Below are 27,918 nucleotides of genomic sequence, written 5' to 3'. Positions count from 1 at the left end.
TTAAACCTATCCCACTCTCTAGATACACCTTAGCAGGTAAAGGAATATTATTTGGGGGCCAGCCATGGAGAAGAGTTTAGACACTAGGATAAGATAAGGAACACACCCATTATAAAGAAATCACTTTAGGTTTCTCTTTTTAAGCTGTTCCTTAAAACACTAGTGCTTAGGAAATCTATTGGAGGCAGAAGCAGTCAAGGGTAGCCTAGGGTTAGGTTTAGTCTTAGGGTACGGCTTAGGGTATGGCTTAGGGTACGGGTTCAGGGAGGGCTTTGGGTACGGCGTAGGGTATGGGTTAGGGTTAGGGTTAGTGTTAGTGTCAGGGCTCGATTTAGGGTATAGGTTAGTATTAGGGTACGTGTTAGGGTTAGGGTAGGGGTTAGGGTTAGGGTACGTGTTAGGGTTAGGGTAGTTATTAAACCTATCCCACTCTCTAGATACACCTTAGCACGTAAAGGAATATTATTTGGAGGTCCAGCCATGGAGAAGAGTTTAGACACTAGGATAAGATAAGGAACACACCCATTATAAAGAAATCACATTAGGATTCTCTTTTTATGCTGTTCATTAAAACACTAGTGCTTAGGAAATCTATTGGAGGCAGAAGCAGTCAAGGGTAGCCTAGGGTTAGGGTTAGGCTTAGGGTATGGCTTAGGGTACGGATTCGGGTAGGGCTTCGGGTATGGCGTAGGGTATGGGTTATGGTTAGGGTTAGGGTTAGTGTTAGGGTTAGGGCTCGGTGTAGGGTATTGGTTAGGATTAGGGTACGTGTTAGGGTTAGGGTAGGGTTTAGGGTTAGGGTACGCGTTAGGGTTAGGGTAGTTATTAAACCTATCCCACTCTCTAGATACCTCTTAACACATAAAGGAATATTATTTGGAGGTCCAGCCATGGAGAAGAGTTTAGATAGTAGGATAAGATAAGGAACACACCCATTATAAAGAAATCACATTAGGATTCTCTTTTTAAGCTGTTCCTTAAAAGACTAGTGCTTAGGAAATCTATTGGAGGCAGAAGCAGTCAAGGGTAGCCTAGGGTTAGTGTTAGGCTGAGGGTTTGGGTTAGGGTACGGCTTAGGGTACGGGTTCGGGGAGGGCTTCGTGTACGGCGTAGGGTATGGGTTAGGGTTAGGTTTAGTGTTAGTGTTAGGGTTAGGGCTCGGTTTAGGGTACGTGTTAGCTTTAGGGTAGTGGTTAGGGTTAGGGTACGCATTAGAGTTAGGGTAGTTATTAAACCTATCCCACTCTCTAGATACCCCTTAGCACGTAAAGGAATATTATTTGGGAGTCCAGCCATGGAGAAGAGTTTAGACACTAGGATAAGATAAGGAACACACCCATTATAAAGAAATCACATTAGGATTCTCTTTTTAAGCTGTTCCTTAAAAGACTAGTGCTTAGGAAATCTATTGGAGGCAGAAGCAGTCAAGGGTAGCCTAGGGTTAGTGTTAGGCTGAGGGTTTGGGTTAGGGTACGGCTTAGGGTACGGGTTCGGGGAGGGCTTCGGTTACGGCGTAGGGTATGGGTTAGGGTTAGGGTTAGTGTTAGTGTTAGGGTTAGGGCTCGGTTTAGGGTACGTGTTAGTGTTAGTGTAGGGGTTAGGGTTAGGGTACGCGTTAGAGTTAGGGTAGTTATTAAACCTATCCCACTCTCTAGATACACCTTAGCAGGTAAAGGAAAATTATTTGGGGGCCAGCCATGGATAAGAGTTTAGACACTAGGATAAGATAAGGAACACACCCATTATAAAGAAATCACTTTACGTTTCTCTTTTTAAGCTGTTCCTTAAAACACTAGTGCTTAGGAAATCTATTGGAGGCAGAAGCAGTCAAGGGTAGCCTAGGGTTAGGGTTAGGCTTAGGGTTAGGGTTAGGATTAGGATTAGGCTTAGGGTACGGCTTAGGGTACGGGTTCGGGGATGGGTTCGGGTACGGCGTAGGGTATGGGTTAGGCTTAGGGTTAGGGTTAGTGTTAGGGTTACGGCTCGGTTTAGGGTACGAGTTAGGGTTAGGGTAGGGGTTATGGTTAGGATAAGCGTTAGAGTTAGGGTAGTTATTAAACTTATCCCACTCTCTAGATACACCTTAGCACGAAAAGGAATATTATTTGGGGGTCCAGCCATGGAGAAGAGTTTAGACACTAGGATAAGATAAGGAACACACCCATTATAAAGAAATCACATTAGGATTCTCTTTTTAAGCTGTTCCTTAAAACACTAGTGCTTAGGAAATCTATTGGAGGCAGAAGCAGTCAAGGGTAGCCTAGGGTTAGGTTTAGTCTTAGTGTACGGCTTAGGGTATGGCTTAGGGTACGGGTTCAGGGAGGGCTTTGGGTATGGCATAGGGTATGGGTTAGGGTTAGGGTTAGTGTTAGGGTTAGGGCTCGATTTAGGGTATAGGTTAGTATTAGGGTACGTGTTAGAGTTAGGGTAGGGGTTAGGGTTAGGGTACGTGTTAGGGTTAGGGTAGTTATTAAACCTATCCCACTCTCTAGATACCCCTTAGCACGTAAAGGAATATTATTTGGAGGTCCAGCCATGGAGAAGAGTTTAGACACTAGGATAAGATAAGGAACACACCCATTATAAAGAAATCACATTAGGATTCTCTTTTTATGCTGTTCATTAAAACACTAGTGCTTAGGAAATCTATTGGAGGCAGAAGCAGTCAAGGGTAGCCTAGGGTTAGGGTTAGGCTTAGGGTATGGCTTAGGGTACGGATTCGGGTAGGGCTTCGGGTATGGTGTAGGGTATGGGTTATGGTTAGGGTTAGGGTTAGTGTTAGGGTTAGGGCTCGGTGTAGGGTATTGGTTAGGATTAGGGTACGTGTTAGGGTTAGGGTAGGGTTTAGGGTTAGGGTACGCGTTAGGGTTAGGGTAGTTATTAAACCTATCCCACTCTCTAGATACCTCTTAACACATAAAGGAATATTATTTGGAGGTCCAGCCATGGAGAAGAGTTTAGATAGTAGGATAAGATAAGGAACACACCCATTATAAAGAAATCACATTAGGATTCTCTTTTTAAGCTGTTCCTTAAAAGACTAGTGCTTAGGAAATCTATTGGAGGCAGAAGCAGTCAAGGGTAGCCTAGGGTTAGTGTTAGGCTGAGGGTTTGGGTTAGGGTACGGCTTAGGGTACGGGTTCGGGGAGGGCTTCGTGTACGGCGTAGGGTATGGGTTAGGGTTAGGTTTAGTGTTAGTGTTAGGGTTAGGGCTCGGTTTAGGGTACGTGTTAGCTTTAGGGTAGTGGTTAGGGTTAGGGTACGCATTAGAGTTAGGGTAGTTATTAAACCTATCCCACTCTCTAGATACCCCTTAGCACGTAAAGGAATATTATTTGGGAGTCCAGCCATGGAGAAGAGTTTAGACACTAGGATAAGATAAGGAACACACCCATTATAAAGAAATCACATTAGGATTCTCTTTTTAAGCTGTTCCTTAAAAGACTAGTGCTTAGGAAATCTATTGGAGGCAGAAGCAGTCAAGGGTAGCCTAGGGTTAGTGTTAGGCTGAGGGTTTGGGTTAGGGTACGGCTTAGGGTACGGGTTCGGGGAGGGCTTCGGTTACGGCGTAGGGTATGGGTTAGGGTTAGGGTTAGTGTTAGTGTTAGGGTTAGGGCTCGGTTTAGGGTACGTGTTAGTGTTAGTTTAGGGGTTAGGGTTAGGGTACGCGTTAGAGTTAGGGTAGTTATTAAACCTATCCCACTCTCTAGATACACCTTAGCAGGTAAAGGAAAATTATTTGGGGGCCAGCCATGGATAAGAGTTTAGACACTAGGATAAGATAAGGAACACACCCATTATAAAGAAATCACTTTACGTTTCTCTTTTTAAGCTGTTCCTTAAAACACTAGTGCTTAGGAAATCTATTGGAGGCAGAAGCAGTCAAGGGTAGCCTAGGGTTAGGGTTAGGCTTAGGGTTAGGGTTAGGATTAGGATTAGGCTTAGGGTACGGCTTAGGGTACGGGTTCGGGGATGGGTTCGGGTACGGCGTAGGGTATGGGTTAGGCTTAGGGTTAGGGTTAGTGTTAGGGTTACGGCTCGGTTTAGGGTACGAGGTAGGGTTAGGGTAGGGGTTATGGTTAGGATAAGCGTTAGAGTTAGGGTAGTTATTAAACTTATCCCACTCTCTAGATACACCTTAGCACGAAAAGGAATATTATTTGGGGGTCCAGCCATGGAGAAGAGTTTAGACACTAGGATAAGATAAGGAACACACCCATTATAAAGAAATCACATTAGGATTCTCTTTTTAAGCTGTTCCTTAAAACACTAGTGCTTAGGAAATCTATTGGAGGCAGAAGCAGTCAAGGGTAGCCTAGGGTTAGGTTTAGTCTTAGTGTACGGCTTAGGGTATGGCTTAGGGTACGGGTTCAGGGAGGGCTTTGGGTATGGCATAGGGTATGGGTTAGGGTTAGGGTTAGTGTTAGGGTTAGGGCTCGATTTAGGGTATAGGTTAGTATTAGGGTACGTGTTAGAGTTAGGGTAGGGGTTAGGGTTAGGGTACGTGTTAGGGTTAGGGTAGTTATTAAACCTATCCCACTCTCTAGATACCCCTTAGCACGTAAAGGAATATTATTTGGAGGTCCAGCCATGGAGAAGAGTTTAGACACTAGGATAAGATAAGGAACACACCCATTATAAAGAAATCACATTAGGATTCTCTTTTTATGCTGTTCATTAAAACACTAGTGCTTAGGAAATCTATTGGAGGCAGAAGCAGTCAAGGGTAGCCTAGGGTTAGGGTTAGGCTTAGGGTTAGGCTTAGGGTATGGCTTAGGGTACGGATTCGGGTAGGGCTTCGGGTATGGCGTAGGGTATGGGTTATGGTTAGGGTTAGGGTTAGTGTTAGGGTTAGGGCTCGGTGTAGGGTATTGGTTAGGATTAGGGTACGTGTTAGGGTTAGGGTAGGGGTTAGGGTTAGGGTACGCGTTAGGGTTAGGGTAGTTATTAAACCTATCCCACTCTCTAGATACCCCTTAACACATAAAGGAATATTATTTGGAGGTCCAGCCATGGAGAAGAGTTTAGATAGTAGGATAAGATAAGGAACACACCCATTATAAAGAAATCACATTAGGATTCTCTTTTTAAGCTGTTCCTTAAAAGACTAGTGCTTAGGAAATCTATTGGAGGGAGAAGCAGTCAAGGGTAGCCTAGGGTTAGTGTTAGGCTGAGGGTTTGGGTTAGGGTACGGCTTAGGGTACGGGTTCGGGGAGGGCTTCGGGTACGGCGTAGGGTATGGGTTAGGGTTAGGGTTAGTGTTAGTGTTAGGGTTAGGGCTCGGTTTAGGGTACGTGTTAGCGTTAGGGTAGTGGTTAGGGTTAGGGTACGCATTAGAGTTAGGGTAGTTATTAAACCTATCCCACTCTCTAGATACCCCTTAGCACGTAAAGGAATATTATTTGGGGGTCCAGCCATGGAGAAGAGTTTAGACACTAGGATAAGATAAGGAACACACCCATTATAAAGAAATCACTTTAGGTTTCTCTTTTTAAGCTGTTCCTTAAAACACTAGTGCTTAGGAAATCTATTGGAGGCAGAAGCAGTCAAGGGTAGCCTAGGGTTAGGGTTAGGCTTAGGGTTAGGGTTAGGCTTAGGATTAGGCTTAGGGTACGGCTTAGGGTACGGGTTCGGGGATGGGTTCGGGTACGGCGTAGGGTATGGGTTAGGCTTAGGGTTAGGGTTAGTGTTAGGGTTACGGCTCGGTTTAGGGTACGATTTAGGGTTAGGGTAGGGGTTATGGTTAGGATACGCGTTAGAGTTAGGGTAGTTATTAAACTTATCCCACTCTCTAGATACACCTTAGCACGTAAAGGAATATTATTTGGGGGTCCAGCCATGGAGAAGAGTTTAGACACTAGGATAAGATAAGGAACACACCCATTATAAAGAAATCACATTAGGATTCTCTTTTTAAGCTGTTCCTTAAAACACTAGTGCTTAGGAAATCTATTGTAGGCAGAAGCAGTCAAGGGTAGCCTAGGGTTAGGTTTAGTCTTAGGGTACGGCTTAGGGTATGGCTCAGGGCACGGGTTCAGGGAGGGCTTTGGGTACGGCGCAGGGTATGGGTTAGGGTTAGGGTTAGTGTTAGGGTTAGGGCTCGATTTAGGGTATAGGTTAGTATTAGAGTACGTGTTAGGGTTAGGGTAGGGGTTAGGGTTAGGCTACGTGTTAGGGTTAGGGTAGTTATTAAACCTATCCCACTCTCTAGATACCCCTTAGCACGTAAAGGAATATTATTTGGAGGTCCAGCCATGGAGAAGAGTTTAGACACTAGGATAAGATAAGGAACACACCCATTATAAAGAAATCACATTAGGATTCTCTTTTTATGCTGTTAATTAAAACACTAGTGCTTAGGAAATCTATTGGAGGCAGAAGCAGTCAAGGGTAGCCTAGGGTTAGGGTTAGGCTTAGGGTTAGGCTTAGGGTATGGCTTACGGTACGGATTCGGGTAGGGCTTCGGGTATGGCGTAGGGTATGGGTTATGGTTAGGGTTAGGGTTAGTGTTAGGGTTAGGGCTCGGTGTAGGGTATTGGTTAGGATTAGGGTACGTGTTAGGGTTAGGGTAGGGGTTAGGGTTAGGGTACGCGTTAGGGTTAGGGTAGTTATTAAACCTATCCCACTCTCTAGATACCCCTTAACACATAAAGGAATATTATTTGGAGGTCCAGCCATGGAGAAGAGTTTAGATAGTAGGATAAGATAAGGAACACACCCATTATAAAGAAATCACCTTAGGATTCTCTTTTTAAGCTGTTCCTTAAAAGACTAGTGCTTAGGAAATCTATTGGAGGCAGAAGCAGTCAAGGGTAGCCTAGGGTTAGTGTTAGGCTGAGGGTTTGGGTTAGGGTACGGCTTAGGGTACGGGTTCGGGGAGGGCTTCGGGTACGGCGTAGGGTATGGGTTAGGGTTAGGGTTAGTGTTAGTGTCAGGGTTAGGGCTCGGTTTAGGGTACGTGTTAGCGTTAGGGTACTGGTTAGGGTTAGGGTACGCATTAGAGTTAGGGTAGTTATTAAACCTATCCCACTCTCTAGATACCCCTTAGCACGTAAAGGAATATTATTTGGGGGTCCAGCCATGGAGAAGAGTTTAGACACTAGGATAAGATAAGGAACACACCCATTATAAAGAAATCACATTAGGATTCTCTTTTTAAGCTGTTCCTTAAAAGACTAGTGCTTAGGAAATCTATTGGAGGCAGAAGCAGTCAAGGGTAGCCTAGGGTTAGTGTTAGGCTGAGGGTTTGGGTTAGGGTACGGCTTAGGGTACGGGTTCGGGGAGGGCTTCGGTTACGGCGTAGGGTATGGGTTAGGGTTAGGGTTAGTGTTAGTGTTAGGGTTAGGGCTCGGTTTAGGGTACGTGTTAGGGTTAGTGTAGGGGTTAGGGTTAGGGTACGCGTTAGAGTTAGGGTAGTTATTAAACCTATCCCACTCTCTAGATACACCTTAGCAGGTAAAGGAATATTATTTGGGGGCCAGCCATGGAGAAGAGTTTAGACACTAGGATAAGATAAGGAACACACCCATTATAAAGAAATCACTTTAGGTTTCTCTTTTTAAGCTGTTCCTTAAAACACTAGTGCTTAGGAAATCTATTGGAGGCAGAAGCAGTCAAGGGTAGCCTAGGGTTAGGTTTAGTCTTAGGGTACGGCTTAGGGTATGGCTTAGGGTACGGGTTCAGGGAGGGCTTTGGGTACGGCGTAGGGTATGGGTTAGGGTTAGGGTTAGTGTTAGTGTCAGGGCTCGATTTAGGGTATAGGTTAGTATTAGGGTACGTGTTAGGGTTAGGGTAGGGGTTAGGGTTAGGGTACGTGTTAGGGTTAGGGTAGTTATTAAACCTATCCCACTCTCTAGATACCCCTTAGCACGTAAAGGAATATTATTTGGAGGTCCAGCCATGGAGAAGAGTTTAGACACTAGGATAAGATAAGGAACACACCCATTATAAAGAAATCACATTAGGATTCTCTTTTTATGCTGTTCATTAAAACACTAGTGCTTAGGAAATCTATTGGAGGCAGAAGCAGTCAAGGGTAGCCTAGGGTTAGGGTTAGGCTTAGGGTATGGCTTAGGGTACGGATTCGGGTAGGGCTTCGGGTATGGCGTAGGGTATGGGTTATGGTTAGGGTTAGGGTTAGTGTTAGGGTTAGGGCTCGGTGTAGGGTATTGGTTAGGATTAGGGTACGTGTTAGGGTTAGGGTAGGGTTTAGGGTTAGGGTACGCGTTAGGGTTAGGGTAGTTATTAAACCTATCCCACTCTCTAGATACCTCTTAACACATAAAGGAATATTATTTGGAGGTCCAGCCATGGAGAAGAGTTTAGATAGTAGGATAAGATAAGGAACACACCCATTATAAAGAAATCACATTAGGATTCTCTTTTTAAGCTGTTCCTTAAAAGACTAGTGCTTAGGAAATCTATTGGAGGCAGAAGCAGTCAAGGGTAGCCTAGGGTTAGTGTTAGGCTGAGGGTTTGGGTTAGGGTACGGCTTAGGGTACGGGTTCGGGGAGGGCTTCGTGTACGGCGTAGGGTATGGGTTAGGGTTAGGTTTAGTGTTAGTGTTAGGGTTAGGGCTCGGTTTAGGGTACGTGTTAGCTTTAGGGTAGTGGTTAGGGTTAGGGTACGCATTAGAGTTAGGGTAGTTATTAAACCTATCCCACTCTCTAGATACCCCTTAGCACGTAAAGGAATATTATTTGGGAGTCCAGCCATGGAGAAGAGTTTAGACACTAGGATAAGATAAGGAACACACCCATTATAAAGAAATCACATTAGGATTCTTTTTTAAGCTGTTCCTTAAAAGACTAGTGCTTAGGAAATCTATTGGAGGCAGAAGCAGTCAAGGGTAGCCTAGGGTTAGTGTTAGGCTGAGGGTTTGGGTTAGGGTACGGCTTAGGGTCCGGGTTCGGGGAGGGCTTCGGTTACGGCGTAGGGTATGGGTTAGGGTTAGGGTTAGTGTTAGTGTTAGGGTTAGGGCTCGGTTTAGGGTACGTGTTAGTGTTAGTGTAGGGGTTAGGGTTAGGGTACGCGTTAGAGTTAGGGTAGTTATTAAACCTATCCCACTCTCTAGATACACCTTAGCAGGTAAAGGAAAATTATTTGGGGGCCAGCCATGGATAAGAGTTTAGACACTAGGATAAGATAAGGAACACACCCATTATAAAGAAATCACTTTACGTTTCTCTTTTTAAGCTGTTCCTTAAAACACTAGTGCTTAGGAAATCTATTGGAGGCAGAAGCAGTCAAGGGTAGCCTAGGGTTAGGGTTAGGCTTAGGGTTAGGGTTAGGATTAGGATTAGGCTTAGGGTACGGCTTAGGGTACGGGTTCGGGGATGGGTTCGGGTACGGCGTAGGGTATGGGTTAGGCTTAGGGTTAGGGTTAGTGTTAGGGTTACGGCTCGGTTTAGGGTACGAGTTAGGGTTAGGGTAGGGGTTATGGTTAGGATAAGCGTTAGAGTTAGGGTAGTTATTAAACTTATCCCACTCTCTAGATACACCTTAGCACGAAAAGGAATATTATTTGGGGGTCCAGCCATGGAGAAGAGTTTAGACACTAGGATAAGATAAGGAACACACCCATTATAAAGAAATCACATTAGGATTCTCTTTTTAAGCTGTTCCTTAAAACACTAGTGCTTAGGAAATCTATTGGAGGCAGAAGCAGTCAAGGGTAGCCTAGGGTTAGGTTTAGTCTTAGTGTACGGCTTAGGGTATGGCTTAGGGTACGGGTTCAGGGAGGGCTTTGGGTATGGCATAGGGTATGGGTTAGGGTTATGGTTAGTGTTAGGGTTAGGGTAGTTATTAAACCTATCCCACTCTCTAGATACCCCTTAGCACGTAAAGGAATATTATTTGGAGGTCCAGCCATGGAGAAGAGTTTAGACACTAGGATAAGATAAGGAACACACCCATTATAAAGAAATCACATTAGGATTCTCTTTTTATGCTGTTCATTAAAACACTAGTGCTTAGGAAATCTATTGGAGGCAGAAGCAGTCAAGGGTAGCCTAGGGTTAGGGTTAGGCTTAGGGTTAGGCTTAGGGTATGGCTTAGGGTACGGATTCGGGTAGGGCTTCGGGTATGGCGTAGGGTATGGGTTATGGTTAGGGTTAGGGTTAGTGTTAGGGTTAGGGCTCGGTGTAGGGTATTGGTTAGGATTAGGGTACGTGTTAGGGTTAGGGTAGGGGTTAGGGTTAGGGTACGCGTTAGGGTTAGGGTAGTTATTAAACCTATCCCACTCTCTAGATACCCCTTAACACATAAAGGAATATTATTTGGAGGTCCAGCCATGGAGAAGAGTTTAGATAGTAGGATAAGATAAGGAACACACCCATTATAAAGAAATCACATTAGGATTCTCTTTTTAAGCTGTTCCTTAAAAGACTAGTGCTTAGGAAATCTATTGGAGGGAGAAGCAGTCAAGGGTAGCCTAGGGTTAGTGTTAGGCTGAGGGTTTGGGTTAGGGTACGGCTTAGGGTACGGGTTCGGGGAGGGCTTCGGGTACGGCGTAGGGTATGGGTTAGGGTTAGGGTTAGTGTTAGTGTTAGGGTTAGGGCTCGGTTTAGGGTACGTGTTAGCGTTAGGGTAGTGGTTAGGGTTAGGGTACGCATTAGAGTTAGGGTAGTTATTAAACCTATCCCACTCTCTAGATACCCCTTAGCACGTAAAGGAATATTATTTGGGGGTCCAGCCATGGAGAAGAGTTTAGACACTAGGATAAGATAAGGAACACACCCATTATAAAGAAATCACTTTAGGTTTCTCTTTTTAAGCTGTTCCTTAAAACACTAGTGCTTAGGAAATCTATTGGAGGCAGAAGCAGTCAAGGGTAGCCTAGGGTTAGGGTTAGGCTTAGGGTTAGGGTTAGGCTTAGGATTAGGCTTAGGGTACGGCTTAGGGTACGGGTTCGGGGATGGGTTCGGGTACGGCGTAGGGTATGGGTTAGGCTTAGGGTTAGGGTTAGTGTTAGGGTTACGGCTCGGTTTAGGGTACGATTTAGGGTTAGGGTAGGGGTTATGGTTAGGATACGCGTTAGAGTTAGGGTAGTTATTAAACTTATCCCACTCTCTAGATACACCTTAGCACGTAAAGGAATATTATTTGGGGGTCCAGCCATGGAGAAGAGTTTAGACACTAGGATAAGATAAGGAACACACCCATTATAAAGAAATCACATTAGGATTCTCTTTTTAAGCTGTTCCTTAAAACACTAGTGCTTAGGAAATCTATTGTAGGCAGAAGCAGTCAAGGGTAGCCTAGGGTTAGGTTTAGTCTTAGGGTACGGCTTAGGGTATGGCTCAGGGTACGGGTTCAGGGAGGGCTTTGGGTACGGCGCAGGGTATGGGTTAGGGTTAGGGTTAGTGTTAGGGTTAGGGCTCGATTTAGGGTATAGGTTAGTATTAGAGTACGTGTTAGGGTTAGGGTAGGGGTTAGGGTTAGGCTACGTGTTAGGGTTAGGGTAGTTATTAAACCTATCCCACTCTCTAGATACCCCTTAGCACGTAAAGGAATATTATTTGGAGGTCCAGCCATGGAGAAGAGTTTAGACACTAGGATAAGATAAGGAACACACCCATTATAAAGAAATCACATTAGGATTCTCTTTTTATGCTGTTCATTAAAACACTAGTGCTTAGGAAATCTATTGGAGGCAGAAGCAGTCAAGGGTAGCGTAGGGTTAGGGTTAGGCTTAGGGTTAGGCTTAGGGTATGGCTTAGGGTACGGATTCGGGTAGGGCTTCGGGTATGGCGTAGGGTATGGGTTATGGTTAGGGTTAGGGTTAGTGTTAGGGTTAGGGCTCGGTGTAGGGTATTGGTTAGGATTAGGGTACGTGTTAGGGTTAGGGTAGGGGTTAGGGTTAGGGTACGCGTTAGGGTTAGGGTAGTTATTAAACCTATCCCACTCTCTAGATACCCCTTAACACATAAAGGAATATTATTTGGAGGTCCAGCCATGGAGAAGAGTTTAGATAGTAGGATAAGATAAGGAACACACCCGTTATAAAGAAATCACATTAGGATTCTCTTTTTAAGCTGTTCCTTAAAAGACTAGTGCTTAGGAAATCTATTGGAGGCAGAAGCAGTCAAGGGTAGCCTAGGGTTAGTGTTAGGCTGAGGGTTTGGGTTAGGGTACGGCTTAGGGTACGGGTTCGGGGAGGGCTTCGGGTACGGCGTAGGGTATGGTTTAGGGTTAGGGTTAGTGTTAGTGTTAGGGTTAGGGCTCGATTTAGGGTACGTGTTAGCGTTAGGGTAGTGGTTAGGGTTAGGGTACGCATTAGAGTTAGGGTAGTTATTAAACCTATCCCACTCTCTAGATACCCCTTAGCACGTAAAGGAATATTATTTGGGGGTCCAGCCATGGAGAAGAGTTTAGACACTAGGATAAGATAAGGAACACACCCATTATAAAGAAATCACATTAGGATTCTCTTTTTAAGCTGTTCCTTAAAAGACTAGTGCTTAGGAAATCTATTGGAGGCAGAAGCAGTCAAGGGTAGCCTAGGGTTAGTGTTAGGCTGAGGGTTTGGGTTAGGGTACGGCTTAGGGTACGGGTTCGGGGAGGGCTTCGGTTACGGCGTAGGGTATGGGTTAGGGTTAGGGTTAGTGTTAGTGTTAGGGTTAGGGCTCGGTTTAGGGTACGTGTTAGCGTTAGGGTAGTGGTTAGGGTTAGGGTACGCATTAGAGTTAGGGTAGTTATTAAACCTATCCCACTCTGTAGATACCCCTTAGCACGTAAAGGAATATTATTTGGGGGTCCAGCCATGGAGAAGAGTTTAGACACTAGGATAAGATAAGGAACACACCCATTATAAAGAAATCACATTAGGATTCTCTTTTTAAGCTGTTCCTTAAAAGACTAGTGCTTAGGAAATCTATTGGAGGCAGAAGCAGTCAAGGGTAGCCTAGGGTTAGTGTTAGGCTGAGGGTTTGGGTTAGGGTACGGCTTAGGGTACGGTTTCGGGGAGGGCTTCGGGTACGGCGTAGGGTATTGGTTAGGGTTAGGGTTAGTGTTAGTGTTAGGGTTAGGGCTCGGTTTAGGGTACGTGTTAGCGTTAGGGTAGTGGTTAGGGTTAGGGTACGCATTAGAGTTAGGGCAGTTATTAAACCTATCCCACTCTCTAGATACCCCTTAGCACGTAAAGGAATATTATTTGGGAGTCCAGCCATGGAGAAGAGTTTAGACACTAGGATAAGATAAGGAACACACCCATTATAAAGAAATCACATTAGGATTCTCTTTTTAAGCTGTTCCTTAAAACACTAGTGCTTAGGAAATCTATTGGAGGCAGAAGCAGTGAAGGGTAGCCTAGGGTTAGGGTTAGGCTTCGGGTTAGGCTTAGGGTACGGCTTAGGGTACGGGTTCGGTGAGGGCTTCGGGTACGGCGTAGGGCATGGGTTAGGGTTAGGGTTAGGGTTAGTGTTAGGGTTAGGGCTCAGTGTAGGGTATTGTTTCGGATTAGGGTACGTGTTAGGGTTAGGGTAGGGGTTAGGGTTAGGGTACGCGTTAGGGTTAGGGTAGTTATTAAACCTATCCCACTCTCTAGATACCCCTTAGCACATAAAGGAATATTATTTGGAGGTCCAGCCATGGAGAAGAGTTTAGACACTAGGATAAGTTAAGGAACACACCCATTATAAAGAAATCACATTAGGATTCTCTTTTTAAGCTGTTCCTTAAAAGACTAGTGCTTAGGAAATCTATTGGAGGCAGAAGCAGTCAAGGGTAGCCTAGGGTTAGTGTTAGGCTGAGGGTTAGGTTTAGGGTACGGCTTATGGTACGGGTTCGGGGAGGGCTTCGGGTATCGCGTAGGGTATGGGTTAGGGTTAGGGTTAGTATTAGTGTTAGGGTGAGGGCTCGGTTTAGGGTACGTGTTAGCGTTAGGGTAGGGGTTAGGGTTAGGGTACGCATTAGAGTTAGTGTAGTTATTAAACCTATCCCACTCTCTAGATAACCCTTAGCACGGAAAGGAATATTATTTGGGGGTCCAGCCATGGAGAAGAGTTTAGACACTAGGATAAGATAAGGAACACACCCATTATAAAGAAATCACATTAGGATTCTCTTTTGATGCTGTTCCTTAAAACACTAGTGCTTAGGAAATCTATTAGAGGCAGAAGCAGTCAAGGGTAGCCTAGGGTTAGGGTTAGGCTTGGGGTTAGGCTTAGGGTACGGCTTAGGGTACGGGATCGGGGAGGGGTTCGGGTACGGCGTAGGGTATGGGTTAGGGTTAGGGTTTGGGTTAGTGTGAGGGTTAGGGCTCCGTTTAGGGTACGGGTTAGGATTAGGGTACGTGTTAGGGTTAGTTTAGGGGTTAGGGTTAGGGTACGCATTAGGGTTAGGCTAGTTATTAAACCTATCCCACTCTCTAGATACCCCTTAGCACGTAAAGGAATATTATTTGGGGGTCCAGCCATGGAGAAGAGTTTAGACACTAGGATAAGATAAGGAACACACCCATTATAAAGAAATCACATTAGGATTCTCTTTTTAAGCTGTTAATTAAAACACTAGTGCTTAGGAAATCTATTGGAGGCAGAAGTAGTCAAGGGTAGCCTAGGTTTATTGTTAGGCTTAGGGTTAGGCTTAGGGTACGGCTTAGGGTACGGGTTCGGGGAGGGCTTCGGGTACGGCCTAGGGCATGGGTTAGGGTTAGGGTTAGGGTTAGTGTTAGGGTTAGGGCTCGGTTTAGGGTACGGGTTACGATTAGGGTACGTGTTAGGGTTAGGGTAGGGGTTAGGGTTAGGGTACGCATTAGAGTTAGGGTAGTTATTAAACTTATCCCACTCACTAGATACACCTTAGCACGTAAAGGAATATTATTTGGGGGTCCAGCCATGGAGAAGAGTTTAGACACTAGGATAAGATAAGGAACACACCCATTATAAAGAAATCACATTAGGATTCTCTTTTTAAGCTGTTCCTTAAAACACTAGTGCTTAGGAAATCTATTGGAGGCAGAAGCAGTCAAGGGTAGCCTATGGTTAGGGTTAGGCTTAGGGTTAGGGTTAGGGTACGGCTTAGGGTACGGGTTCGGGGAGGGCTTCGGGTACGGCATAGGGTATGGGTTAGGGTTAGGGTTAGGGTTAGTGTTAGGGTTAGGGCTCGGTTTAGGGTACGTGTTAGGGTTAGTGTAGGGGTTAGTTTAGGGTACGCGTTAGAGTTAGGGTAGTTATTAAACCTATCCCACTCTCTAGATACACCTTAGCAGGTAAAGGAATATTATTTGGGGGTCCAGCCATGGAGAAGAGTTTAGACACTAGGATAAGATAAGGAACACACCCATTATAAAGAAATCACATTAGGTTTCTCTTTTTAAGCTGTTCCTTAAAACACTAATGCTTAGGAAATCTATTGGAGGCAGAAGCAGTCAAGGGTAGCCTAGGGTTAGGTTTAGGCTTAGGGTACGGGTTCGGGGAGGGCTTTGCGTACGGCGTAGGGTATGGGTTAGGGTTAGGGTTAGGGTTAATGTTAGGGTTAGGGCTCGATTTAGGGTATTGGTTAGGATTAGGGTACGTGTTAGGGTTAGGGTAGGGGTTAGGGTTAGGGTACGTGTTAGAGTTAGGGTAGTTATTAAACCTATCCCACTCTCTATATACCCCTTAGCACGTAAAGGAATATTATTTGGAGGTCCAGCCATGGAGAAGAGTTTAGACACTAGGATAAGATAAGGAACACACCCATTATAAAGAAATCACATTAGGATTCTCTTTTTAAGCTTTTCCTTAAAACACTAGTGCTTAGGAAATCTATTGGAGGCAGAAGCAGTCAAGGGTAGCCTAGGGTTAGTGTTAGGCTTAGGGTTAGGGTTAGGGTACGGCTTAGGGTACGGGTTCGGGGAGGGCTTCGGGTACGGCCTAGGGTATGGGTTAGGGTTAGTGTTAGTGTTAGGGTTAGGGCTCGGTTTAGGGTACGTGTTAGGGTTAGGGTAGGGGTTAGGGTTAGGATACGCGTTAGAGTTAGGGTAGTTATTAAACCTATCCCACTCTCTAGATACACCTTAGCACGTAAAGGAATATTATTTGGGGATCCAGCCATGGAGAAGAGTTTAGACACTAGGATAAGATAAGGAACACACCCATTATAAAGAAATCACATTAGGATTCTCTTTTTAAGCTGTTCCTTAAAACACTAGTGGTTAGGAAATCTATTGGAGGCAGAAGCAGTCAAGGGTAGCCTAGGGTTAGGTTTAGGCTTAGGGTACGGCTTAGGGTACGGCATAGGGTACGGGTGCAGGGAGGGCTTTGGGTACGGCGTAGGGTATGGGTTAGGGTTAGGGTTAGTGTTAGGGTTAGGGCTCGATTTAGGGTATAGGTTAGTATTAGGGTACGTGTTAGGGTTAGGGTAGGGGTTAGGGTTAGGGTACGTGTTAGGGTTAGGGTAGTTATTAAACCTATCCCACTCTCTAGATACCCCTTAGCACGTAAAGGAATATTATTTGGAGGTCCAGCCATGGAGAAGAGTTTAGACACTAGGATAAGATAAGGAACACACCCATTATAAAGAAATCACATTAGGATTCTGTTTTTATGCTGTTCATTAAAACCCTAGTGCTTAGGAAATCTATTGGAGGCAGAAGCAGTCAAGGGTAGCCTAGGGTTAGGGTTAGGCTTAGGGTTAGGCTTAGGGTATGGCTTAGGGTATGGCTTAGGGTATGGATTCGGGGAGGGCTTCGGGTATGGCGTAGGGTATGGGTTAGGGTTAGGGTTAGGGTTAGTGTTAGGGTTAGGGCTCGGTGTAGGGTATTGGTTAGGATTAGGGTACGTGTTAGGGTTAGGGTAGGGGTTAAGGTTAGGGTACACGTTAGGGTTAGGGTAGTTATTAAACCTATCCCACTCTCTAGATACGCCTTAACACATAAAGGAATATTATTTGGAGGTCCTGCCATGGAGAAGAGTTTAGATACTAGGATAAGATAAGGAACACACCCATTATAAAGAAATTACATTAGGATTCTCTTTTTAAGCTGTTCCTTAAAACACTAGTGCTTAGGAAATCTATTGGAGGCAGAAGCAGTCAAGGGTAGCCTAGGGTTAGTGTTAGGCTGAGGGTTAGGGTTAGGGTACGGCTTAGGGTACGGGTTCGGGGAGGGATTCGGGTACGGCGTAGAGTATGGGTTAGGGTTAGGGTTAGTGTTAGTGTTAGGGTTAGGACTCGGTTTAGGGTACGTGTTAGTGTTAGGGTAGGGGTTAGGGTTAGGGTACGCGTTAGAGTTAGAGTAGTTATTAAACCTATCCCACTCTCTAGATACACCTTAGCAGGTAAAGGAATATTATTTGGGGGTCCAGCCATGGAGAAGAGTTTAGACACTAGGATAAGATAAGGAACACACCCATTATAAAGAAATCTCATTAGGATTCTCTTTTTAAGCTGTTCCTTAAAACACTAGTGCTTAGGAAATCTATTGGAGGCAGAAGCAGTCAAGGGTAGCCTATGGTTAGGGTTAAGCTTAGGGTTAGGGTTAGGGTACGGCTTAGGGTACGGGTTCGGGGAGGGCTTCGGGTACGGCATAGGGTATGGGTTAGGGTTAGGGTTAGGGTTAGTGTTAGGGTTAGGGCTCGGTTTAGGGTACGTGTTAGGGTTAGGCTAGGGGTTAGTTTAGGGTACGCGTTAGAGTTAGGGTAGTTATTAAACCTATCCCACTCTCTAGATACACCTTAGCAGGTAAAGGAATATTATTTGGGGGTCCAGCCATGGAGAAGAGTTTAGACACTAGGATAAGATAAGGAACACACCCATTATAAAGAAATCACATTAGGTTTCTCTTTTTAAGCTGTTCCTTAAAACACTAATGCTTAGGAAATCTATTGGAGGCAGAAGCAGTCAAGGGTAGCCTAGGGTTAGGTTTAGGCTTAGGGTACGGGTTCGGGGAGGGCTTTGCGTACGGCGTAGGGTATGGGTTAGGGTTAGGGTTAGGGTTAATGTTAGGGTTAGGGCTCGATTTAGGGTATTGGTTAGGATTAGGGTACGTGTTAGGGTTAGGGTAGGGGTTAGGGTTAGGGTACGTGTTAGAGTTAGGGTAGTTATTAAACCTATCCCACTCTCTATATACCCCTTAGCACGTAAAGGAATATTATTTGGAGGTCCAGCCATGGAGAAGAGTTTAGACACTAGGATAAGATAAGGAACACACCCATTATAAAGAAATCACATTAGGATTCTGTTTTTAAGCTTTTCCTTAAAACACTAGTGCTTAGGAAATCTATTGGAGGCAGAAGCAGTCAAGGGTAGCCTAGGGTTAGGGTTAGGCTTAGGGTTAGGGTTAGGGTACGGCTTAGGGTACGGGTTCGGGGAGGGCTTCGGGTACGGCCTAGGGTATGGGTTAGGGTTAGTGTTAGTGTTAGGGTTAGGGCTCGGTTTAGGGTACGTGTTAGGGTTAGGGTAGGGGTTAGGGTTAGGATACGCGTTAGAGTTAGGGTAGTTATTAAACCTATCCCACTCTCTAGATACACCTTAGCACGTAAAGGAATATTATTTGGGGATCCAGCCATGGAGAAGAGTTTAGACACTAGGATAAGATAAGGAACACACCCATTATAAAGAAATCACATTAGGATTCTCTTTTTAAGCTGTTCCTTGAAACACTAGTGGTTAGGAAATCTATTGGAGGTAGAAGCAGTCAAGGGTAGCCTAGGGTTAGGTTTAGGCTTAGGGTACGGCTTAGGGTACGGCATAGGGTACGGGTGCAGGGAGGGCTTTGGGTACGGCGTAGGGTATGGGTTAGGGTTAGGGTTAGTGTTAGGGTTAGGGCTCGATTTAGGGTATAGGTTAGTATTAGGGTACGTGTTAGGGTTAGGGTAGGGGTTAGGGTTAGGGTACGTGTTAGGGTTAGGGTAGTTATTAAACCTATCCCCCTCTCTAGATAACCCTTAGCACGTAAAGGAATATTATTTGGGGGTCCAGCCATGGAGAAGAGTTTAGACACTAGGATAAGATAAGGAACACACCCATTATAAAGAAATCACATTAGGATTCTCTTTTTATGCTGTTCCTTAAAACACTACTGCTTAGGAAATCTATTGGAGGCAGAAGCAGTCAAGGGTAGCCTAGGGTTAGGGTTAGGCTTAGGGTACGGCTTAGGGTACGGGTTTGGGGAGGGCTTCGGGTATGGCGTAGGTTATGGGTTAGGGTTAGGGTTAGGGTTAGTGTTAGGGTTAGGGCTCGGTGTAGGGTATTGTTTCGGATTAGGGTACGTGTTAGAGTTAGGGTAGGGGTTAGGGTTAGGGTACGCGTTAGGGTTAGGGTAGTTATTAAACCTATCCCACTCTCTAGATACCCCTTAGCACATAAAGGAATATTATTTGGAGGTCCTGCCATGGAGAAGAGTTTAGACACTAGGATAAGTTAAGGAACACACCCATTATAAAGAAATCACATTAGGATTCTCTTTTTAAGCTGTTCCTTAAAAGACTAGTGCTTAGGAAATCTATTGGAGGCAGAAGCAGTCAAGGGTAGCCTAGGGTTAGTGTTAGGCTGAGGGTTAGGTTTAGGGTACGGCTTATGGTACGGGTTCGGGGAGGGCTTCGGGTATCGCGTAGGGTATGGGTTAGGGTTAGGGTTAGTATTAGTGTTAGGGTGAGGGCTCGGTTTAGGGTACGTGTTAGCGTTAGGGTAGGGGTTAGGGTTAGGGTACGCATTAGAGTTAGTGTAGTTATTAAACCTATCCCACTCTCTAGATAACCCTTAGCACGTAAAGGAATATTATTTGGGGGTCCAGCCATGGAGAAGAGTTTAGACACTAGGATAAGATAAGGAACACACCCATTATAAAGAAATCACATTAGGATTCTCTTTTGATGCTGTTCCTTAAAACACTAGTGCTTAGGAAATCTATTAGAGGCAGAAGCAGTCAAGGGTAGCCTAGGGTTAGGGTTAGGCTTGGGGTTAGGCTTAGGGTACGGCTTACGGTACGGGATCGGGGAGGGGTTCGGGTACGGCGTAGGGTATGGGTTAGGGTTAGGGTTTGGGTTAGTGTGAGGGTTAGGGCTCCGTTTAGGGTACGGGTTAGGATTAGGGTACGTGTTAGGGTTAGTTTAGGGGTTAGGGTTAGGGTACGCATTAGGGTTAGGCTAGTTATTAAACCTATCCCACTCTCTAGATACCCCTTAGCACGTAAAGGAATATTATTTGGGGGTCCAGCCATGGAGAAGAGTTTAGACACTAGGATAAGATAAGGAACACACCCATTATAAAGAAATCACATTAGGATTCTCTTTTTAAGCTGTTAATTAAAACACTAGTGCTTAGGAAATCTATTGGAGGCAGAAGTAGTCAAGGGTAGCCTAGGTTTATTGTTAGGCTTAGGGTTAGGCTTAGGGTACGGCTTAGGGTACGGGTTCGGGGAGGGCTTCGGGTACGGCCTAGGGCATGGGTTAGGGTTAGGGTTAGGGTTAGTGTTAGGGTTAGGGCTCGGTTTAGGGTACGGGTTAGGATTAGGGTACGTGTTAGGGTTAGGGTAGGGGTTAGGGTTAGGGTTCGCATTAGAGTTAGGGTAGTTATTAAACCTATCCCACTCACTAGATACACCTTAGCACGTAAAGGAATATTATTTGGGGGTCCAGCCATGGAGAAGAGTTTAGACACTAGGATAAGATAAGGAACACACCCATTATAAAGAAATCACATTAGGATTCTCTTTTTAAGCTGTTCCTTAAAACACTAGTGCTTAGGAAATCTATTGGAGGCAGAAGCAGTCAAGGGTAGCCTATGGTTAGGGTTAAGCTTAGGGTGAGGGTTAGGGTACGGCTTAGGGTACGGGTTCGGGGAGGGCTTCGGGTACGGCATAGGGTATGGGTTAGGGTTAGGGTTAGGGTTAGTGTTAGGGTTAGGGCTCGGTTTAGGGTACGTGTTAGGGTTAGGGTAGGGGTTAGTTTAGGGTACGCGTTAGAGTTATGGTAGTTATTAAACCTATCCCACTCTCTAGATACACCTTAGCAGGTAAAGGAATATTATTTGGGGGTCCAGCCATGGAGAAGAGTTTAGACACTAGGATAAGATAAGGAACACACCCATTATAAAGAAATCACATTAGGTTTCTCTTTTTAAGCTGTTCCTTAAAACACTAATGCTTAGGAAATCTATTGGAGGCAGAAGCAGTCAAGGGTAGCCTAGGGTTAGGTTTAGGCTTAGGGTACGGGTCCGGGGAGGGCTTTGCGTACGGCGTAGGGTATGGGTTAGGGTTAGGGTTAGGGTTAATGTTAGGGTTAGGGCTCGATTTAGGGTATTGGTTAGGATTAGGGTACGTGTTAGGGTTAGGGTAGGGGTTAGGGTTAGGATACGTGTTAGAGTTAGGGTAGTTATTAAACCTATCCCACTCTCTATATACCCCTTAGCACGTAAAGGAATATTATTTGGAGGTCCAGCCATGGAGAAGAGTTTAGGCACTAGGATAAGATAAGGAACACACCCATTATAAAGAAATCACATTAGGATTCTGTTTTTAAGCTTTTCCTTAAAACACTAGTGCTTAGGAAATCTATTGGAGGCAGAAGCAGTCAAGGGTAGCCTAGGGTTAGGGTTAGGCTTAGGGTTAGGGTTAGGGTACGGCTTAGGGTACGGGTTCGGGGAGGGCTTCGGGTACGGCCTAGGGTATGGGTTAGGGTTAGTGTTAGTGTTAGTGTTAGGGTTAGGGCTCGGTTTAGGGTACGTGTTAGGGTTAGGGTAGGGGTTAGGGTTAGGATACGCGTTAGAGTTAGGGTAGTTATTAAACCTATCCCACTCTCTAGATACACCTTAGCACGTAAAGGAATATTATTTGGGGATCCAGCCATGGAGAAGAGTTTAGACACTAGGATAAGACAAGGAACACACCCATTATAAAGAAATCACATTAGGATTCTCTTTTTAAGCTGTTCCTTAAAACACTAGTGGTTAGGAAATCTATTGGAGGCAGAAGCAGTCAAGGGTAGCCTAGGGTTAGGTTTAGGCTTAGGGTACGGCATAGGGTACGGGTGCAGGGAGGGCTTTGGGTACGGCGTAGGGTATGGGTTACGGTTAGGGTTAGTGTTAGGGTTAGGGCTCGATTTAGGGTATAGGTTAGTATTAGGGTACGTGTTAGGGTTAGGGTAGGGATTAAACCTATCCCACTCTCTAGATACCCCTTAACACATAAAGGAATATTATTTGGAGGTCCTGCCATGGAGAAGAGTTTAGATACTAGGATAAGATAAGGAACACACCCATTATAAAGAAATCACATTAGGATTCTCTTTTTAAGCTGTTCCTTAAAACACTAGTGCTTAGGAAATCTATTGGAGGCAGAAGCAGTCAAGGGTAGCCTAGGGTTAGTGTTAGGCTGAGGGTTAGGGTTAGGGTACGGCTTAGGGTACGGGTTCGGGGAGGGATTCGGGTACGGCGTAGAGTATGGGTTAGGGTTAGGGTTAGTGTTAGTGTTAGGGTTAGGACTCGGTTTAGGGTACGTGTTAGGGTTAGGGTAGGGGTTAGGGTTAGGGTACGCGTTAGAGTTAGAGTAGTTATTAAACCTATCCCACTCTCTAGATACACCTTAGCAGGTAAAGGAATATTATTTGGGGGTCCAGCCATGGAGAAGAGTTTAGACACTAGGATAAGATAAGGAACACACCCATTGTAAAGAAATCACATTAGGATTCTCTTTTTAAGCTGTTCCTTAAAACACTAGTGCTTAGGAAATCTATTGGAGGCAGAAGCAGTCAAGGGTAGCCTAGGGTTAGGTTTAGGCTTAGGGTACGGCTTAGGGTACGGGTTCGGGGAGGGGTTTGGGTACGGCGTAGGGTATGGGTTAGGGTTAGGGTTAGGGTTAGTGTTAGGGTTAGGGCTCGGTTTAGTGTACGTGTTAGGGTTAGCGTAGGGGTTAGGGTTAGGATACCCGTTAGAGTTAGGGTAGTTATTAAACCTATCCCACTCTCTAGATACACCTTAGCACGTAAAGAAATATTATTTGGGGATCCAGGCATAGAGAAGAGTTTAGACACTAGGATAAGATAAGGAACACATCCATTATAAAGAAATCACATTAGGATTCTCTTTTTAAGCTGTTCCTTAAAACACTAGTGCTTAGTAAATCTATTGGAGGCAGAAGCAGTCAAGGGTAGCCTAGGGTTAGGTTTAGGTTTGGGTACGGCTTAGGGTACGGCTCAGGGTACGGGTTCGGGGAGGGCTTTGGGTACGGCGTAGGGTATGGGTTACGGTTAGGGTTAGTGTTAGGGTTAGGGCTCGATTTAGGGTATAGGTTAGCATTAGGGTACGTGTTAGGGTTAGGGTAGGGGTTAGGGTTAGTGTACGTGTTAGAGTTAGGGTAGTTATTAAACCTATCCCACTCTCTATATACCCCTTAGCACGTAAAGGAATATTATTTGGAGGTCCAGCCATGGAGAAGAGTTTAGACACTAGGATAAGATAAGGAACACACCCATTATAAAGAAATCACATTAGGATTCTCTTTTTAAGCTGTTCCTTAAAACACTAGTGCTTAGGAAATCTATTGGAGGCAGAAGCAGTCAAGGGTAGCCTAGGGTTAGGGTTAGGCTTAGGGTTAGGCTTAGGGTACGGCTTAGGGTACGGGTTCTGGGAGGGCTTCGGGTACGGCGTAGGCTATGGGTTACGGTTACGGTTAGGGTTAGTGTTAGTGTTAGGCCTCGGTTTAGGGTAAGGGTTAGGATTAGGGTACGTGTTAGTGTTAGGGTAGGGGTTAGGGTTAGGGTACGCGTTAGGGTTAGGGTAGTTATTAAACCTATCCCACTCTCTAGATACCCCTTAGCACGTAAAGGAATATTATTTGGGGGTCCAGCCATGTAGAAGCGTTTAGACACTAGGATAAGATAATGAACACACCCATTATTAAGAAATTACATTAGGATTCTCTTTTTAAGCTGTTCCTTAAAACACTAGTGCTTAGGAAATCTATTGGAGGCAGAAGCAGTCAAGTGTAGCCCAGGGTTAGGGTTAGGCTTAGGGTTAGGTTTAGGGTAGGGCTTAGTGTACGGGTTCTGGGAGGGGTTCCGGTACGGCGTAGGGTATGGGTTAGGGTTAGAGTTAGTGTTAGGGTTAGGGCTCGGTTTAGGGTATGGGTTAGGATTAGGGTATGTGTTAGGGATAGGGTAGGGGTTAGGGTTAGGGTACGCGTTAGAGTTAGGGTAGTTATTAAACCTATCCCACTCTCTAGATACACCTTAGCAGGTAAAGGAATATTATTTGGGGGTCCAGCCATGGAGAAGAGTTTAGACACTTGGATAAGATAAGGAACACACCCATTATAAAGAAATCACATTAGGATTCACTTTTTAAGCTGTTCCTTAAAACACTAGTGCTTAGGAAATCTATTGGAGGCAGAAGCAGTCAAGGGTAGCCTAGGGTTAGGTTTAGGCTTAGGGTATGGCTTAGGGCACGGCTTAGGGTACGGGTTCCGGGAGGGATTCGGGTACGGCGTAGAGTATGGGTTAGGGTTAGGGTTAGTGTTAGTGTTAGGGTTAGGGCTCGGTTTAGGGTACGTGTTAGGGTTAGGGTAGGGGTTAGGGTTAGGGTACGCGTTAGAGTTAGGGTAGTTATTAAACCTATCCCACTCTCTAGATACACCTTAGCAGGTAAAGGAATATTATTTGGGGGTCCAGCCATGGAGAAGAGTTTAGACACTAGGATAAGATAAGGAACACACCCATTATAAAGAAATCACATTAGGATTCTCTTTTTAAGCTGTTCCTTAAAACACTAGTGCTTAGGAAATGTATTGGAGGCAGAAGCAGTCAAGGGTAGCCTAGGGTTAGGTTTAGTCTTAGGGTACGGATAAGGGTACGGCTTAGGTTACGGATTCGGGTAGGGCTTCGGGTATGGCGTAGGGTATGGGTTAGGGTTAGCGTTAGGGTTAGTGTTAGGGTTAGGGCTCGGTGTAGGGTATTGGTTAGGATTAGGGTACGTGTTAGGGTTAGGGTAGGGTTTAGGGTTAGGGTACGCGTTAGGGTTAGGGTAGTTATTAAACCTATCCCACTCTCTAGATACCCCTTAACACATAAAGGAATATTATTTGGAGGTCCAGCCATGGAGAAGAGTTTAGATAGTAGGATAAGATAAGGAACACACCCATTATAAAGAAATCACATTAGGATTCTCTTCTTAAGCTGTTCCTTAAAACACTAGTGCTTAGGAAATCTATTGGAGGCAGAAGCAGTCAAGGGTAGCCTAGGGTTAGTGTTAGGCTGAGGGTTAGGGTTAGGGTACGGCTTAGGGTACGGGTTCGGGGAGGGCTTCGGGTACGGCGTAGAGTATGGGTTAGTGTAAGGGTTAGTGTTAGTGTTAGGGTTATGGCTCGGTTTAGGGTACGTGTTAGGGTTAGGGTAGGGGTTAGGGTTAGGGTACGCGTTAGAGTTAGGGTAGTTATTAAACCTATCCCACTATCTAGATACACCTTAGCAGGTAAAGGAATATTATTTGTGCGTCCAGCCATGGGAAGAGTTTAGACACTATGATAAGATAAGGAACACACCCATTATAAAGAAATCACATTAGGATTCTCTTTTTAAGCTGTTCCTTAAAACACTAGTGCTTAGGAAATCTACTGGAGGCAGAAGCAGTCAAGGGTAGCCTAGGGTTAGGTTTAGGCTTAGGGTACGGCTTAGGTTACGGCTTAGGGTACGGGTTCGGGGAGGGCTTTGGGTACGGCGTAGGGTATGGGTTAGGGTTAGGGTTAGGGTTAGGGTTAGGGTTAGGGCTCGATTTAGGGTATTGGTTAGGATTAGGGTACGTGTTAGGGATAGGGTAGGGGTTAGTGTTAGGGTACGTGTTAGAGTTAGGGTAGTTATTAAACCTATCCCACTCTCTATATACCCCTTAGCAAGTAAAGGAATATTATTTGGAGTTCCAGCCATGGAGAAGAGTTTAGACACTAGGATAAGACAAGGAACACAGCCATTATAAAGAAATCACATTAGGATTCTCTTTTTAAGCAGTTCCTTAAAACACTAGTGCTTAGGAAATATATTGGAGGCAGAATCAGTCAAGGGTAGCCTAGGGTTAGGGTTAGGCTTAGGGTTAGGGTTAGGGTACGGCTTAGGGTACGGGTTCGGGGAGGGCTTCGGATACGCCGTAGGGTATGGGTTAGGGTTAGTGTTAGGGTTAGTGTTAGGGTTAGGCCTCGGTTTAGGGTACGTGTTAGGGTTAGTGTAGGGGTTAGGGTTAGGATACGCGTTAGAGTTAGGGTAGTTATTAAACCTATCCCACTCTCTAGATACATCTTAGCACGTAAAGGAATATTATTTGGGGATCCAGCCATGGAGAAGAGTTTAGACACTAGGATAAGATAAGGAACACAAACATTATAAAGAAATCACATTAGGATTCTCTTTTTAAGCTGTTCTTTAAAACACTAGTGCTTAGGAAATCTATTGGAGGCAGAAGCAGTCAAGTGTAGCCTAGGGTTAGGGTTAGGCTTAGGGTTAGGGTTAGGGTATGGCTTAGTGTACGGGTTCTGGGAGGGGTTCGGTTACGGCGTAGGGTATGGGTTAGGGTTAGGGTTAGGGTTAGTGTTAGGGTTACGGCTCGGTTTAGGGTACGAGTTAGGGTTAGGGTAGGGGTTATGGTTAGGATACGCGTTAGAGTTAGGGTAGTTATTAAACCTATCCCACTCTCTAGATACACCTTAGCACGTAAAGGAATATTATTTGGGGGTCCAGCCATGTAGAAGAGTTTAGACACTAGGATAAGATAAGGAACACACCCATTATAAAGAAATCACATTAGGATTCTCTTTTTAAGCTGTTCCTTAAAACACTAGTGCTTAGGAAATCTATTGGAGGCAGAAGCAGTCAAGGGTAGCCTAGGGTTCGGTTTAGTCTTAGGGTACGGCTTAGGGTACGGCTTAGGGTACGGGTTCAGGGAGGGCTTTGGGTACGGCGTAGGGTATGGGTTAGTGTTAGGGTTAGTGTTAGGGTTAGGGCTCGATTTAGGGTATAGGTTAGTATTAGGGTACGTGTTAGGGTTAGGGTAGGGGTTAGGGTTAGGGTACGTGTTAGGGTTTGGGTAATTATTAAACCTATCCCACTCTCTAGATACCCCTTAGCACGTAAAGGAATATTATTTGGAGGTCCAGCCATGGAGAAGAGTTTAGACACTAGGATAAGATAAGGAACACACCCATTATAAAGAAATCACATTAGGATTCTCTTTTTAAGCTGTTCCTTAAAACACTAGTGCTTAGGAAATCTATTGGAGGCAGAAGCAGTCAAGGGTAGCCTAGGGTTAGGGTTAGGCTTAGGGTTAGGCTTAGGGTATGGCTTAGGGTACGGATTCGGGTAGGGCTTCGGGTATGGCGTAGGGTATGGGTTAGGGTTAGGGTTAGGGTTAGTGTTAGGGTTAGGGCTTGGTGTAGGGTATTGGTTAGGAATAGGGTACGTGTTAGGGTTAGGGTAGGGGTTAGGGTTAGGATACCCGTTAGAGTTAGGGTAGTTATTAAACCTATCCCACTCTCTAGATACACCTTAGCACGTAAAGAAATATTATTTGGGGGTCCAGGCATAGAGAAGAGTTTAGACACGAGGATAAGATAAGGAACACATCCATTATAAAGAAATCACATTAGGATTCTCTTTTTAAGCTGTTCCTTAAAACACTAGTGCTTAGTAAATCTATTGGAGGCAGAAGCAGTCAAGGGTAGCCTAGGGTTAGGTTTAGGTTTGGGTACGGCTTAGGGTACGGGTTCGGGGAGGGCTTTGGGTACGGCGTAGGGTATGGGTTACGGTTAGGGTTAGTGTTAGGGTTAGGGCTCGATTTAGGGTGTAGGTTAGCATTAGGGTACGTGTTAGGGTTAGGGTAGGGGTTAGGGTTAGTGTACGTGTTAGGGTTAGGGTAGTTATTAAACCTATCCCACTCTCTAGATACCGCTTAGCACGTAAAGGAATATTATTTGGAGGTCCAGCCATGGAGAAGAGTTTAGACACTAGGATAAGATAA

The sequence above is a fragment of the Balaenoptera physalus genome, assembly GCF_965194825.1.
Source record: "Balaenoptera physalus genome assembly, chromosome: 15".
NCBI lineage: Eukaryota > Metazoa > Chordata > Mammalia > Artiodactyla > Balaenopteridae > Balaenoptera > Balaenoptera physalus.
The sequence above is the reverse complement of the archived record's forward strand: the minus strand, read 5'-3'. Positions refer to the sequence as shown.